General features: G+C 40.2%; 3 long non-coding RNA genes across 3 annotated transcripts; 1 reads left to right on the forward strand and 2 right to left on the reverse strand.

Annotated features, from left to right (window-relative positions):
* Positions 1-3,373: 3,373 nt before the first annotated feature.
* On the reverse strand, positions 3,374-4,692 carry LOC124341801. Its single transcript, XR_006918611.1, has 3 exons — positions 4,369-4,692; positions 4,228-4,305; positions 3,374-3,946 (listed from the first exon to the last, which is right to left on the reverse strand). It is a non-coding gene; the product is annotated as an uncharacterized LOC124341801 (long non-coding RNA).
* A 323-nt stretch (positions 4,693-5,015) lies between these two features.
* LOC124341800 lies at positions 5,016-6,318 on the reverse strand. The gene is made up of 3 exons (XR_006918610.1): positions 6,212-6,318; positions 5,892-6,053; positions 5,016-5,829 (listed from the first exon to the last, which is right to left on the reverse strand). It is a non-coding gene; the product is annotated as an uncharacterized LOC124341800 (long non-coding RNA).
* A 544-nt stretch (positions 6,319-6,862) lies between these two features.
* LOC124344408 lies at positions 6,863-10,679 on the forward strand. The gene is made up of 10 exons (XR_006919732.1): positions 6,863-7,060; positions 7,132-7,206; positions 7,265-7,395; positions 7,483-7,622; positions 7,694-7,787; positions 7,853-8,017; positions 8,077-8,197; positions 9,072-9,139; positions 9,329-9,494; positions 9,839-10,679. It is a non-coding gene; the product is annotated as an uncharacterized LOC124344408 (long non-coding RNA).
* The last annotated feature ends 5,741 nt before the right edge of the window (positions 10,680-16,420 follow it).

Raw genomic sequence — 16,420 nt, forward strand, 5'->3', positions numbered from 1 at the left:
GCTGAATATGTAAATGGACAGGGTTTCGTTCAATAAAATTACACTGGCGCTAGCTTTTTGTCTTTCTTACTTCCACTTTATTGAGGTAGGCCATATAATAACTTTAATTCATGATTTTTATTTATTGATGTCGTCAGTTAATTAAATTTATTCACGCGTGTGGGCAGTTCCTTGAGAAATAAAGTGCTAGCTGGAAAGGAAAGTAATGAACGCACATGAGGAAGAGATCACCCGGAACTTGAATCAGACCTGAATCCGCCAAACCGTTTGAATGGATCATAAATTTGTATAACTTCAACAGAATTTCAAAAACTAACATTAAATAATTGGCGCGTTTGAAATTTTTGCCTTGCAAAGTCCCAATCCAACAAGGATGAAGAAGTGATTCCGGTTATGAATTGATCAATTAAAGAATTTCCACATTGCATCGTCTCTTGATTGGCTCCATTAATTTGCTATAAACTATTAAATTGTGATGGTAATCAGCTCTACATGTGGAAACAAACGAAAAAAAGGAAAATTCAAAAGTTATCCTTCGCTAACTGAATTAATCGCCATGACCTACATCAAGTACCCCAGCTGCCTCTAATCGACACAATCATATGGAACAGTTTCCTCAGGTGTATATCTTACTTGGAAGTCTATCAGCCCATGAAAAGAAAATTGAGCCTGTTGCAGAGACAAGCAGAGGCAGTGGTAATTTTTTTTGCTCATCAAAAAATATATAATATTAGAACCCCGGCCCATCACTTTCGTTTACGTTTGCGTGTTAAACACCCAACTGCTGTAAATGGTTTCGGCCACTGAATTTTTTAAACACAATCTCTAGGACCTTCACCCAGTACTCCAGCTGCTCCTCATCAACGCCATTCCGAAAAGCTTCCTTTGGTGTCTACCTCACGTGGAAGTCAGTCATTGCTTGTCCCTGAAATGTAAGTTTAATCTGTAGGACTAGCAGAGACTGATAATAAATTATACCTAATTAAGAATCAATTTTAATAATCCAACAATATATTTTATTTGTATAAGACTCCCAGTTATTCAGTATTCAAATCACCTTCATTTTCAAATGCGACCAACGGCAGTGACTGGGATCATTTTAATGAGGATCCTAGTGAATCATTGAGCGTAAACGATGAAGCAAGTATTATAGTCAGCAGTTCCACTTTACGCTTCACCAAGTAACATAAACTGTTGCGCCTTATAAGGAGGTGTTGTCATAAACGTCTTCAATTTGATTACAGTGAAACACATATTTAAACGCAAATTAAGCACGTGGTTGCGACACAGCTAAAGACAAAAAACGTGTAGTCCCTGGGGCATCGCGTTCGTACCAAAATGACGTCCCTAGGACGTCTTTGCTCGGGACTGTGTTATCTGGGATCTCCAACTTTGGCCGCCATATTTTTTTTAATGAAATTACATTTTTTCGCAAAAAACGTCAAATCTGTATTTCATTTTTGGCTCCAACCTCATTTTTCTGGCAAATTCCGTCTCCGCGAAATTTTGTGGCTACGCTCGGGAAACTTGGACAACACATTTTTGCCCACTCGGTTTTTGGCCAAACGTAACTCCATCTACTTTTTCAAGCGCTCAAAAAGCCCACATGAAAACACAAATTTCTTTTGTGTATGACCCCCACCGTCTCACGTGTAATTTCTTATTGGTCACTTATGTCTAGTGTTAAATTATTTGATCTGCAACCAACAAATCAAATCATTGCATTAAGGTTCGTTTCTATTGCTATTTCCATCTACTTGCCGTGTCTATTCTTCACTTATTCATGTATATGTACCATTTAGTTAAACTGTTGAAGTGAATCTGTTCTGTTGTACATGTCTGTTATGCTTTACATGTCTGTTCTGTTGAATATGTGTGTCATGCTGTTAGTGCTTGTTCTGCCGTACGTATATTTTCTGCCTTATATGTCCATTTGATGGTCAATAGCCTCATCTTTGGGTAATAATCTATTGAAGATTCATTTGAGAATGCCTATCTGATCCCCTTTCTGCTTTTAATCATCGTCCTCATCATCGCAATAACTGACTGTTAAAAAAATAATCGATTCGGGATGTCACCGACTCAACCAAGCCCTTCTACATTTCAATTGTATTCATTCATTAACGTCAAAACAACATCAGTGGCCTTCACTCTCTCGATTTACCTATAATCGAAGATATTCCAGCAAACATGAACTGATGAAATTGGACAAATATGGTAAAATCTAAAGGAGAAATTCTTGTTTCGTGTCCAAATGTAAACAACAACAATTATGAAGTGTTGCTAAAAAGAGTATTCAGCTTTACAGTTGAGTTTAGAGTATCGTTGAAAAAAATTTAAAAAGAGATGACAAACATTTTGAAAAGCCATAAATTTTCTTTAATTATATGAACAAGAAAAGGTATTCAATTATTTATCTACATTTTAAATGAAAAGGTTAAACGTAATACCAGGAAAATATTATCAGGAAAAGGAAAATTGTCCTTCAGTGTGCTGCTACTGACGACTGTTACCGATAAAAATCAACTACACAATTCTGCAATGGAAGCTGAAATACAAGAATGGACTAAAAAAGAGGCAGGGTTGAAAGAAAATGATGTTATGATTGAAAATTGCAGCGAGAAAAGGAGGAAAATAATAGCAAACAAATATATTCTTGCAAAACAGTACCTTAACAGTATCCTCTCATACATCAATCAAAACAGTAACTAGTAGCAAGCTAGGCTTAAGAGATCTTTGGGACGAATTTTCCAGATGGGTTGTCCGTCCGTTAGACTATCCTTTCCTCATCCATATTAAAATATTTAAAATTGTCAAAGGACGTATATTGTGAATTCGGGCCAAGAAATTCGTTCCCCCTTTGTCCAAACTGCATATTTTTTATGCACTGTGGGCGTAAAGGGAGAGTTTCCCATGACGTCCAAGCGGCATCTATTGTGAATGTAAAAAAGACAACTTAAAAAAAAACCGAAAAAAACCTTAAATACATATTTGAAGAAGTTGTTTGGATATAGCAGTAACATTGAAGCAAGATGACTAATGGATATCTTTGTATCGTAAAATTAGATCTTATGTATGGACAAATACCTTAAATGTAGATTTAACATAAATCAATCAAAATAAGAAAGATAAATAATGTCAATTAAAATAATAAATGTAATGCAAAACTAGTACGAACCATAAACAAAGTACAAGTACAAGTAAAAAATATGAAATGCAATACATAATTCAACCTCATTTTGCCTTAAAAGGGTTGGTGGGGCGTGACTTAATGCGATCTTGATGAATCCGATGAACCCACAGTTGTTGGTAAAGTCCAAAAGGTTGGCTAACACTCGAGACAATATTAAATTTAAAATAATATTACAAATACAAATGCTGTTGAAAGGAATAAACCGCGGAGTGTTTTCTTTCAATAGTAGTCTTTATTACTTAAATTATATGTAACCTGTCAGCTTGAAGTTCAGATACACACAGAGAAAGACACCATAGATATTCACTGACAGGAAGACTTGCAACTTTGGTCATGGACTACTTAATTTAGAGGACGGGACACTTTGACGATTCTTACGTCGGCCAACAATTTTTTTTTTAAATTTAATAAGTTGATTTTAAAAATGAGCTATAGTCTAATAAATCAAAAAAATAATATATCTATAAATCAAGTCTAATAAATAAGTCTGCTGTCAATGACGACGACGATACCGAATCCTTTTTGGAGGGTAGTAGCTCCTCATGGGATTGCGATGCTGAATCAGAATCGTAGTCGGACGATTCCGATTCTGAATATGATCCAAGTACGATGGAAGCAACCGACTTTTCTGCTGATGAAGCGAGCGACTTATCCGCTGATGCAGTAAGCGACTTATCCGCTGATAATGATGAATCCCATGTGAAAACTGAGCTGAAGTACAATCTTTTGCGGTTACAGCAGCAGGTACTTCGCCTAAAGAAAGAAAAGAAGACACTGATTAAAAAGATAGAAGGCATGCAACACAATTATTCAGGCTTGACTATGGAAGATTTCAGCGTGATAAGGGAAATTAAAAACGCCACTAATGAACGCCATCTGTGGAGTTGTTTCATGTGACCAATTCCAAAATCACGCGAAGAAACATGAAAATGGGTTTAGATGGAACCAAGAAGTCATTAAAAATTGCATAATTTTGCATGCAAGAGGCCCTGGTTCCTACGAATACCTTCGCAAATCAGGAATGGTTCTCTTACCCTTTTCTCACAAGACGCTGCGACGATACACTGGATCCTCAACGGTGGACGTCAGGCTCACTGATTTGGCTTTAAAGGCTTGAAAAGCGAAAAAAGAAGAATTAAAACAAGAAAACAAATGGATATTAGGAAAAAAAGTACATATTGTTGTGGATGAGGTGGCGATCAAGCCAGACGAGTGGTACAGCCAAAAGAAGTCGGTAAACTAGCAAACAAACTATTGACATTTGCCATCAATGGACTGTCGCATTCGTTTTGCATAATAGTTGGCTACTTTCTCTTAGCCAACTTAACAGCAGAAGAACTGAGTCAATGATCGGAACACACGTTCAAAGAAGTCGAGTCCGTCGGCTATTCCATCGAAGGAATAGCGGCGGACAACGCTTCAATTAACAAAAAAATGTTCAAAATGCTTAACCCTGGAGGTAAGGTTAGTCATGTAATACCCATCCCAACAGCGAAGAAAAAAATTTTGTGTCAGCTTTGACTCTTCCCATATCATTAAAAACCTACGAAACCAATTCATTGACCGACCATTGAAAAGAAACGGTAAAGACATATCGTTTCGTTTCATAAGGAGACTACATGAAAAAAAAGTTTCTTCAGCCAGTGAGAAAACTTACCCAAAGACACCTGGAGCCTACCAAAATCGAGAGACAAAAACGAGCAACGGGCGCTGGATATTTTTAGCCGTCTGATGGCTAAAAACTTTAGAATCGTATCGCCGGTTAAAGGTGTCCGGATTCTTGGGCAGTGAAGAAACTATTTCATTCCTCATAAAAATCATAAAATGGTTTGAAATACATGATATATGCAATGTTACGCAAGCAATTCACAAGCGCCTACCAAATAAAGCACCATTCACCTCAAAATATGATCTTCGACTGCAGTGGCTGCGAGATTTCATCAAATGGTTAGAAAAATGGAAGATGAACGCTGAAGAAAAAAATCATTTTCTTTCTGATGAAACGTACGAGGCCATCGTAATAACTACTAAATCTACAATTGCCAAAATCGAACATTTACTTTAAGTGGGATTTCAGTTTGTACTTACTCGTAAATTTAATAGTGACAACCTGGAGCAAAATTCAGTGCACTTCGTCAAGCCAACGGAGGCATAACTACAATACATGAATGCGAGGGCTGCGATATTTGGTGTTGAAAAAATTCTCCAAACGGGGATCACCTATTCTGCCATGAACTGCAATGTTGCTTTGAGGACGGAAAAACACCACAGAGGGATAGGGACATTAGTCCGTGAGACTTCCGTGCCATACCCCAAAGTAAGAGCTCGTCACATTTTTGCTAACTTTGACAAAAATATTTCGCTGTATTAGAGGAATTGAAAAAAGCTACAGGTAGTCATGAAAATAAAATTACAATTTATAGCAAATGAATTACTACTGCTCCATTTAGCTTATCAGTGAAATTGTGATGACATCAAGTTCTCTACACCTGTCACAGCCGGTTTTCTTCTAATGGTCATCGAAGAAAGGAAATATGTGTGGAATGCAGAGAAGGTCTGCGGCACTTTGAGTTTCAAGATCCACAAGTCCAAGCAGTGAATACGATTAATTAATGCCAGGGTGATAATAAAAATACCTAAACGTTGTTCCTAAAGATGTTAATACTTTTTGTAAATAGATAGAGGAGGCTTGAATTACCATTCGAAAGAATTTGGGGAACGGATGTACACAGTATACAAGTTGGTTGAGCTCACACTCCCAAAAATCTGCAACAGCGAGAAAATTATTGAAGATATTGTGGTATTCCTAACACCATGTGTCACAAATTGCTCCACATTCTGTTGCAGCAGGGGTAAAAACCTGCGAAATCCACAAAAACACAATGAGCAATTAGTGATTCTCTTACTGTGGTAATTTATAAAACCAATGACAAGAATGTACGGAAAGACACAAACTGATCTCCAGTCAAAGGAACCAACGGTGAGCCAAAACAAGATAGAAAACCGTAAATACAAAACCTTTTCTCACTGAAAAACGAATTTCTTTTGCTGCAAGATATGAGTTAATGAGTTTCATCACTGAACACTTTCCTGACGTTGTTATTGTGATTCGCATTCTGTTTGTTTCCTTTCTTAATCCAAAGAAGAGTTTACAATTCTTAACGCTAGGTGGAGACAACCAACGACCACCTCTCCCGTCCCCTCAAAATTAAAACGCAAACATAATTTAATTTCATATCTTCACTTGAAAGGTGCTCTAGGGACTTGGAATCGCATTTAAAAGCTCTATCGATTGACCTTTTTTTAAAAAATTATGATTAAAAATCCACCCGACAAGCCATACCGGTGGGATAGGACGATTGTCCCGTCCTCTAGCTTAAGTAGTCCATGCTTGGGCATGGACTACTCTAATTAAGGACGGGACTCTTCGCCTATGTTGCCGTGTTGAAGCTAGTCGGGTGGGTTTTTTTCAGGGGATAATTAATGGAAAATATCAATAAATGCAGTTTTTTCCGCTGATTTCAACTGTGTTTAGAAATCTTAGTAAAAAAAACTAATTAATAAGGTATTCTAATTTTACTTTCAGGAGTAGGGGTAAAAGGACAAAACACCGGTGCCATCTACCGATGGTAATTCGTAAACTGTTGCCGGGAATGACAGAAGCAAGTCATACTGAAAGTGGAGTCTGGACCAAAAGCAAAACAAACGTTTAGCTAAAATCAAAGTGAATTTTGACGTGTGGTATTTGGTATTGTGTCTGTGGCAGGTGAAATGACAAATGACAATAGTTGTGATGACTCGTTAAATACGAAAATAGACGATTACTTCAACAAAAAGCAGTGTATGTTTCTGTTCCTGCGTAAAACGGTAATATGACATTGATGTCTAATTGTTACTCTCACATTGCTTATTGAATTTTGTTGTTTTTATATGCCCAGGAAATGCATACCAGCAGCAGAAAAGGATGTCTAACAGATAATGTCTTAAGCTACTTTGGTAACAATAACTAATAGGTAACGATAACTGATAACACTTATTGTTATACTCTGATGAGAGTTATTTCTTTTTTAGAGGTGCATTTCTTCGGACACATATTTGTCAACCCATTACGAGTCAACTTGCATCTAGCATCTACTTTCTGTATTACTGTTTCTACTTTGACGAGTATGCAACAGCCATGTAACAGAACAATGTATAGTTTGGTATGACTTAAAGTTTAAGACGTACATATTTTTATTTGGAAAGTGTATTATACTTGCGATTCACATGTTTACTTTTACCAACAACAGGTGCTTTTGACTGCAAGTCAGTTTGCGTGGCTGCATAACCATTCAGCATTGGACTGATAAACTTCCATAGAGTTACTATCACAAGACTTTCGTTGTGTTTGTTTTCAGCTGGCAAAGTCTTTCCACGAGTGCAACAAAAGGTAGAGCAGGCAGCCATGTGGGGGGCAAGGAAAGTTATGAGGTCCTCACGAATTTTTATTGTATTGTTCAGTTTTTTCATTGCAGAGTCAACAAATTTGTGAATGGTCCACATCCTCTCCACAAATTCCTTAGAAGGAATATTCAGTCCTCCACGGTCTAGTATAGTGCGGACTTCGTTATTAAATGATCTGTATGTACGCCTAATCATTTTTTATTGCTAATTACCTAGGCAATTGTTCAAGGTGTTCACAGCATTTGCTTGGGAGTCGTGAAAATCATTGTGCCTCAGGCTTTCCAAGCACTCAACGCAAATCTCCCGTTCACCGATGGCTAACAGAAGAAATCCTGAGGTCACAGCCGTTGCTAACTTGTTGTCACATTCATTCCCAAACCCGTAAGCTATACAAAACAAAATTGCATTGATCGTATTAATAATTCCTTTAATATTTATAGGTTTAAAATAAAAGCGTACCTGGTGGTCGTTTCAATTCGTCCAACACTGCCAACTCTTCTGCGTTAAGGGACTTGAGGACGTCGAGAGCTCTTTTCTTCGGAACTTTTACGCCAGTTACTCGTAAGAAATTTTCATTCCCTCTTTTCTGTTTTTTTCGTGAGAGCGGCACGTTACAGTTTATTGCGCTGTAGGTAATTTCCGTTCTTAGTAGTTTTTCCATTCCGTAAATTGCAGCTTTGGCGTCCATATTGTAGTTCCCGCCGTTTGCTTGTCGTAAAGCACTAAACTTTCGTTCTAGATTGTCGCTATTGAACTTTCGCGTTAGTACAAATTGAAAGCCGGCTGCATCCAGTAAAAACTTAATTTTAGCTATGGTAGATTTCGTGGTGATAGTTATTGCCTCATAAGTCTCCGAGGTTAGGAAATTATCCTTTTCCGCGACCGAGTTTTTCCAATCCTTCAGCCATTGCAAATAATCTTCAAACCACTGAAGCCTTTCGTCGGACGTAGAAGTGAAAGGAGCTTTATTTTTAAGACGCTTGGATGTAGCTTGCGTTAGATTGCTTACATCATGGATTTCAAACCATTTGATGAACTTGAGCATGAACGCAATAGTTTCTTCTGACCCCATGAATCCTGATACTCGGCTACGACGCAGAGCTTCAAGGGCTCGTTTGCCTGCTAAAAATATCGATGGCCCTCTGGACGTTCTGCCGCTCAATTGTCGTAGGCTCCAGGTGCCTTTTCGTCAGCTTCTTCACCAGTTTCAGGAGAACTTTTTTCTGCTTTTCGTGGATCCTCTTTATAAACGCAAACAGTATTGGTTTCCCTTTTCTCTTTAAAGGGCGGTCAATAAATTTGTTCCTCACATTTTTGATTATGTGAGAAGAATCAAAGCTAATGTAAAGCTTTCTTGTAGGATCATTGGGGTGTGAGATTTCATGTGAGAGAACACCTTCTGAATTTATCAACTTAAACATTTTTGTATTTGTAGAAGCGTTGTCGGCAACGGCACCTACAACAGTAAATCCGATCTTTTCTACTTCTTCGAGGATGTGTAGGGTAAGTTTGCTCAGCTCTTCGGCTGTCATTTTATTGACGAGGAAATAGCCAACGACGATGCAAAAAGAATTAGCCAGGCCGTTTATACCGAAAGTTAGCATTTTGTTTGCCAATTTGGCTCCATTTACTGGTTCAACTATTCCGGCCATGTCGACGTGACCAACTAATTTGTCAACGTTTTTCATATAGGATTCATCTGGTTTTATTGCAACCTCGTCGAGCGCGAGATTTACATGAATCCCGCGGCCACCTCCAAGTTCTTCAATTTTAGCAAGTAATGCTTGTTTAATGGCATCAGTGAATCCGACTTCCATTGTGGAAGTGCCAACGTAGCTCCGCAGTGTTTTTGACGATGGTAAGTTTACCATTCCCGATCTTCTTAAGTACTCGTAGGCCCCTGGACTTCTAGCATGAAGTTTAATGCAGTGTCGAATCACCTCCTGATTCTATCTGCATCCTTTTTTGCTTTTCTGTAATCTGTTTTTCATCTGGTCAGTCATGAAGCAGCTCCACGGATCCCCTTCTGTACATCCTGCCTTCATTTCTTTTAGTAGATTTAGTTCGGGAGAAGTAATTCCACTAATGGCATTTTCTAATTCCTGTGCCCTTTTTTGTATCTTGTCTTTGGCTTTATTAAGCCTAAGGATTTTTTGCTGTAACCGCAGTATGTGCTGTTTTTTTCCATTTCTGTTTTTGTAGGGTTAGCTGCCCGCAAAAGCTCTTCTTCATTGTCTGTTTCTGGGGATCCAAAATCGTCAATCTCGGATTCCGACTCGCAGTCCTCAGACAACCCCACATCGTAATCGGAATCTGAAGTTCGATCCTCCCACGTACTGGTTTCGGAATCGCAATCCGACGAGCGATCTGTATCATCCAAATCGTCGCAAGCCCACGAAGTAACACCGCGGCCAGATGAGCAACTTGCGACTACGTCATCTGCGGGCTCTGTGACGCCCGTGTCATTCACAGCGACACCAACTGAAGAGGCCTCGACGTTCAGCTTATGCGGTAAGTCAACTGTTACACCACAATCTCTTTTAGTTATATCATAAGGGTCGGCATAGCTATATGAGTTAAATGGCAAACCTTGATGTGGAGCAACGGCGTTATGTTCGTGAGTAACAACGTAAGAAACTCGCCTTTTCTTATTTGGCGGCTGTTGACAATTATGTACTCCAGCTGCAGGAATTTGAATTTCAGTAGGTACTTGAACAGAACCAAAAAAAAAACTGAGGGAACCGCATTAGGTAGCAATTGTTTTCTCTCTGAGAGAAATCCGGCTTTAAAGCTGTCGGCACTGACATGTTTGCCGCACTCTGCCGCGTTTGTTAATCGTGAGTCTTTTCTTAGATGTCTCAATCCACTCCAGTCCTGTATCACACTAATCCAAAGTTCTCTTTTTTCATTGTCAAATGGCAATTGATGAAATGTAGTTTTAATATTCCCTTTTCCGTAAACAGAGTCACAGCCACCAACTATGCACCTTTGAGGCATGATTGCAACTGAGAACGGATCCCATTCTTTTAATTTCAATAATCAAATGTTATGTCAATCTTTGTATTTGCGACAGCGTAGGGGGTGGGCTTAAAAAGGTTTAAAGACGAGAAAAAAAAAAAAAAAGATTTCAGCTGTCCAATGCGTTTGAATCGTTTATTTTAGAACCGTCGAAAATTATGGTAATCAGCAGTAAGGAAAGGTGACCAAAGTGTTTGTTTTGAATCTTGCCACTTGCAGACCGAAACTCTTAAGAGCTTAGGGTACCTGGTTCATAGATGGCACCGATGTTTTAACCTATTTCAAATTTTCCGTAAAGTAATTTGAAATATCTCTATAACCATACATTTTTGGTATAGGGACATTAGGTAAAACAATAACTATTTTTAAATTTCGATTCCGATTCTACCGGAAAAAAGTTTTACATGGCTTACATAGGAAAGGCCGAAGAGTCCCGTCCTTAATTAGAGTAGTCCATGGCTTGGGTAGGGTTCAAAGAAGGTTGTACTAAACAGAAACCTAATGGGTTTCGGCAACCAATAATTGTTTGCCTTTCCAATACCTTCTCTCAAACATATTGGTTAAGTAAAGATAGGATGAATGTGATCATGATAGAAAACAAGGGACAGAGAGAAAGATTACAAGGGGTGTACACAAATTTGTTTCCGGAGCTGATTGAATCTCGGTGTCGGAAAAGGTTTTGTAAACAGGTCAGCCAGTTGGTTTTCTGATGGAGTGTAGATGATCTTGATTTCCTTATCCTGATGTTATTTTTGAATGAAGTGAATTTTGAAATCTATATGTTTAGTTCGTTGGTGGAACTCTGGGTTTTTCACCAGACGAATTGCACCTTCATTGTCACATAGGAGTGGGTTGAGCCGTGGTTTACGCCAAGGATTTCAGATAACAGCGAAAGTAGCAAGACTGCTTCTTCTGTTGATTCTCACGCAGCAATGAACTCAGCTTCCGTGGTGGACAGGGACACACAACGTTGTAGCCTGCTTGCCCAGGAGATTGAGCAACCACAGAGAATGAAGAGAAGACCTGAAACTGAACGACGATTGTACTCAATTAGCTCCACCTTAACTGGGTGTGGACACGATGTATTACAGCCATTTGACGCAACACAAAAACAAAAGAAAAACGGATTGTCTTCTTCGGGCGATAACGCCCCTTGCCACCTCAGACGCTTTTCGGCTTTGACGCAACGCAGTCATGGCTGGTTCTAGCCCAAGTTGAAGTCCTAGTTCCAGTTCCAGTTCAAATTCATCAAGAGATTCTCGTCGAAACAATCGCGATCGTGATCGAGCAAATCGCAACCGGGAAAGAAGAGACATCAACCAGGAAGATCAAGATGTCTTAGACCGGGCACGTCAGCAAGAACTGCGAGATCGTGAACTACAGGCCCAACGAGAACGGCAAGATGAAGACCGACGGAGGAGAACCACCGCAAGAAGGCGATGCAGGTGGTGCTGGTGGCGCGGGAGGTGCTGGTGGTATTGGCGTTCCTGAACCCCCAAGAGAGAACCTGCAACGAAAATTTGCAGTTCCCAAAAGACGCATGCGGGTCGTCAGAGACTGGATGACTTCAACCCTGAGTCCTTCGGAAGCCAAGCAGCTACGGGAGAGTTTTTTGCCCAGCTTTTCTGACACTGGTTTTGATTTAAAATGTCCTCAGGTGGATTCCTCTCTTTCCCGTCGTTTCAAAGATTTCAAGTGCCCCGAAATGTCGAAGGCGGAGGCTACTGAAAAAACCTTGAAAGCTGAACAGTATAAGGTCCTAGATGTCGCTCGCCCTATTCTTTATCTGAAAGAGCTGATCGCTGAAGAAGAACTTCAAAACTCACCCATGGCGGAGGCTGTCGATGTCGCCCTGCGTTTGTGGGGCCACACTTTCCATGGAATCACGGCAAACCACCGCGAAAATTTATTGAAGGTGTCCGATCCAAAGTTCGTCTTGTAACAGAACGCTCGGCTCAGTTCCGTATCTGTCCCCTTTTTCTGCTGCAAAACAATCGCGAACTCTGACTACTAGATGTCAGCGCCAGCCGCGCTTATTCCGCCAGAAACGATTTATCAAGAAGCGCAAAAGCAAGACTCAACCGGGCGAAAAGAGCGCGTTCAACTTTAATTACATTTTTCTCTTATTCCCTTAACTTTTATCTTTTACTCCATTACATTTTACTTCATGTTTTTCTCTTATCCCTTTATCTTTATCTTTTATTATATTTTGTGGCTCGTTTTACCCTTCTCGGAACTCTAGAAATAGTCGTTATATAAACTTTGTCTGTCTCGTCTGAACTTGGTTTTGCTTCTTTTTGACAAGGTCGGGCAGGATTTTATACCTTTTAAACTTGTCTAAATCTGTTTTTCCTATGCCTTGCGTGTTAAAAACGCAGCCGGCATGAGTATATAAACCCGATGTAAAAGCTATTCTGTACCGCACTTCTCTCTCTCATTTTACCCGTATATTACCGAGGCATTTACTCCTCTTTTCGTACTGTTCTGTATTAAATTCACTTCCATTTAAGTGTTGTCAAATCTTCTTTAAACTAGTATCGACCCTTTACTAGTTCTTCAACTAGCCTGACGCTCGATCGCCGCCTACCATTTGTACTCAAGTAAATTGTCACTATCGTTTATTCTTGTCTAATTTATATTAGGCCGATTGTTCTGTCTTACTAGTAAAAATACACGGGTTAAACCAAAATCCTGTTAAAGTGCCTTAACATTGTGAATAAATTCGCCTCTTTAGTTATTAAGTATCTTCGTATTGGTGACACAATGATTGTGTTGGGTCAACCTTTACAGTCTCCTTGTTAAAGTAACCGGAACGTTTTAAGGCTAAACAGTGTGGACCCCCTGTTCAGCAGTAACTTCATTAAAGAGATGGTCAGAGAGGCGACTAACGACCAGAAATTGAGGAACATCGGACGCCCGGCGGGCCAATCATCGAGCTTCAAAAATCGCTACCCACCCACCAGCTATAATCCTAGAAATTTCGCAAGCGGCTATCATCGTAACGGCTTCAATGGTGGCAACTGAGGCGGCAACTTCGGTGGTTCCAACAACTCGAATGGGTGCTATAGGAACAACAAGCAGAAATCAAGCCAAAGGTAAGTGCCAATTTTATCGGCGCCTAAACAAGCCGCGTGTTCTCCCCCGGCTGGGGTAGGTTAAATTTTTTTGTAGATTTCTGGCACTGGATTTCGAACGATCCGTTGATCATTCAGAGTGTAAGCGAGGGCGTTCAAATTGATTTCGTGTCCCCCCGTTTCAAACACACCCCTAGGGTAATATGCAGATGGGCAAAGATCAATTAGAAATCTGTGATCAGGAAGTAAAATCTCTTTTGGAAAAGGGGGCCATTGAACCGATCGAACCAGAATGAGGTTTTATCAGTGGCCTATTTGTGATCCCGAAACGTACAGGAGGTTTCAGGCCCATTGTAAATTTAAAAGCGCTCAACAAATTTGTTAGGCCCGTTTATTTTAAAGTGGAAGGTATTCACCTTCTCCAAGAGCTGATACGCCCAGGTGATTTCTTTACTAAAATTGATCTGAAGGATGCGTATCTCTCCCTCCCCCTCCGCAAGAAGGATCGGAAGTTTGCAAACGTAAAATAGGGGGAGGTTTTTTATCAGTTTAAAACCCTGGCCTTCGGTTTGTCGTCCGCACCCTGGATTTTTACTAAAGTTTTAAAGCCAGTCATAACTTTCCTAAGGAAACAAGTGGTTCGTCTCATTATTTACCTTGACGACATTCTTTTGCTTAACAATTGCGAGGAAGGGGCGAGGAAATATTTTTTATTAGCTAAAGAAATATTAGAAAACTGCGGTTTTTTAATAAACATTGAAAAAACTATCGAAAAGCCAACGCAGATCATTGAATATCTGGGTTTGTTTGTAAATTCCCTCCACCTTTCTCTCTCTCTTCGTCAGGAAAAGTTGGTCGAAATTTTGTATTTATGTAACGACCTAATGAAGCGTGAAACAGCTTCGCTCCGGGAGATTGCGAAAATTGTAGGGAATTTAGCTTGGGCAGTCAAATGCATTCCTTTCGCACAGGCCCATTACAGGGCACTGCAACGTTTTCATATAAATGAAAACTTTAGATTTAATGGATCACTTAGCGCTATCGTGAAGCTAGACAGAGAGTCGCGGGACAATCTAAAATGGTGGGTTGACAACATTGAGTCCTTAAACAGCCGAGCCATGACAGCTGTAGAACCCGATATTATTATATATTCGAACGCGTCAAAAAAAGGATGAGGGGGAGTACAAAACGGTGTTACGACAAGAGGCCCTTGGTCGGAAGATGACAGGGATCGATACATTAATGAGCTCGAATTACTGGCGGGTTTGTTTTCATTAAAAACTTTACGGGGAATTTATGCAGAATTTCCGTCCGTCTTATGATGGATAATTTCCCGGCAGTGCAATATGTAAACAAAGCAGGTGGGACCAAGTCAGCCAATCTGAACGCTATCATGTTAGATATCGTATCTTGGTGTGAAAGTAGACAGATTGCGATCCAGGCGGTACACGTACCAGGTATTTTGAATGTGGTTGCAGATCACCAGTCCAGGCTGAATCTGGAAGCCGGCGATTGGAAACTACGGCTGGACTATTTCCAGCAAATAGCGTCTCTGTGGAACCCGCAAATAGATTTATTTGCAGCAGTTTGGAACCGTCAGCTGGACAAATTCATCAGTTGGCAGCCACAGCCGGACGCGATGGCAGTGGATGCATTCACGTTGGATTGGGGCAAATTGAGAGGCTATGCGTTCCCGCCGTTCAAACTCATTCACAGATGCTTTTTAAAGATCTGGAGGGATCAAGCGGATGCGCTTCTGCTGACGCCGGTCTGGCCAGCACAACCTTGGTGGCCAACAATAATTAAATTTTATTAAATTAAATTAAATGGAGTTGGCATACCAACCGCCCCGTATCCTGAAACCGGTGGTGAATCTACTGTCGGATCTGGAAGGGAACCCTCATCCGCTGCTGGCTCGAGGGTCGCTGTCGCATCGGGTCGCATTCCAACTGCTCATCGATCACTACGTGATCTCGAGCAATTTCCTAATTATCAACATTCCCTGCATCTTAATCGGAATAACCGACCAGTTTTTCTTCTTTGTTGCCATAAAAGAGAAGACCAAAATGTGACGTTCCAGCGAGATAAGCCAGGATCCTTTTGACTCCATTCCAGTGTCCTTTTCCAGGGTTCTTGCAAAATTGAGATGCTTGGCTTACCGAAAATGCGATATCTGGGCGAGTCATTGTCGTCACGTATATGAGACTTGCGATGCTTTCGCGATACGGTACTGGTGGCACATTTGGGTGGTCAGTGACTGAATCTGCAGGGAGAATGATGTTGCTTAGTGATTTGGGTCTGGATGTACCTTTTGGGTGACAGGATTGTGTGTTGAATTATTCCAGGATTGTTTAGATGAAGTAAGACTGCGAGAGATTGAGTTGACGTTTTTCACGATATCTGTTGATGTATTGGAAACGATTGGCCGGAAAAGACCGTACTTCAAAAAGATTTTCAAGTACAGTCCCCTCCATAAGTATGGGATCACCCCGCGCCGTTCCATAAGGCGGCGTGTATTTTTCATATGGGTTTTTCGGGTGGAAAAAATCGAAAAAATGACATAAATTCACCAAACTTGGGATTTATGTCATTTTACGTCTTTTCTATTGTCTGAATTTTTTTCAGATTTTTTCCCCTATTTTTTATGCCTAGAAAAGTGGCGCACAAAGTATCGGATCACTCCGACGCCGGC

Source organism: Daphnia pulicaria, chromosome 6, assembly GCF_021234035.1.
Source record: "Daphnia pulicaria isolate SC F1-1A chromosome 6, SC_F0-13Bv2, whole genome shotgun sequence".
NCBI classification, from domain to species: domain Eukaryota; kingdom Metazoa; phylum Arthropoda; class Branchiopoda; order Diplostraca; family Daphniidae; genus Daphnia; species Daphnia pulicaria.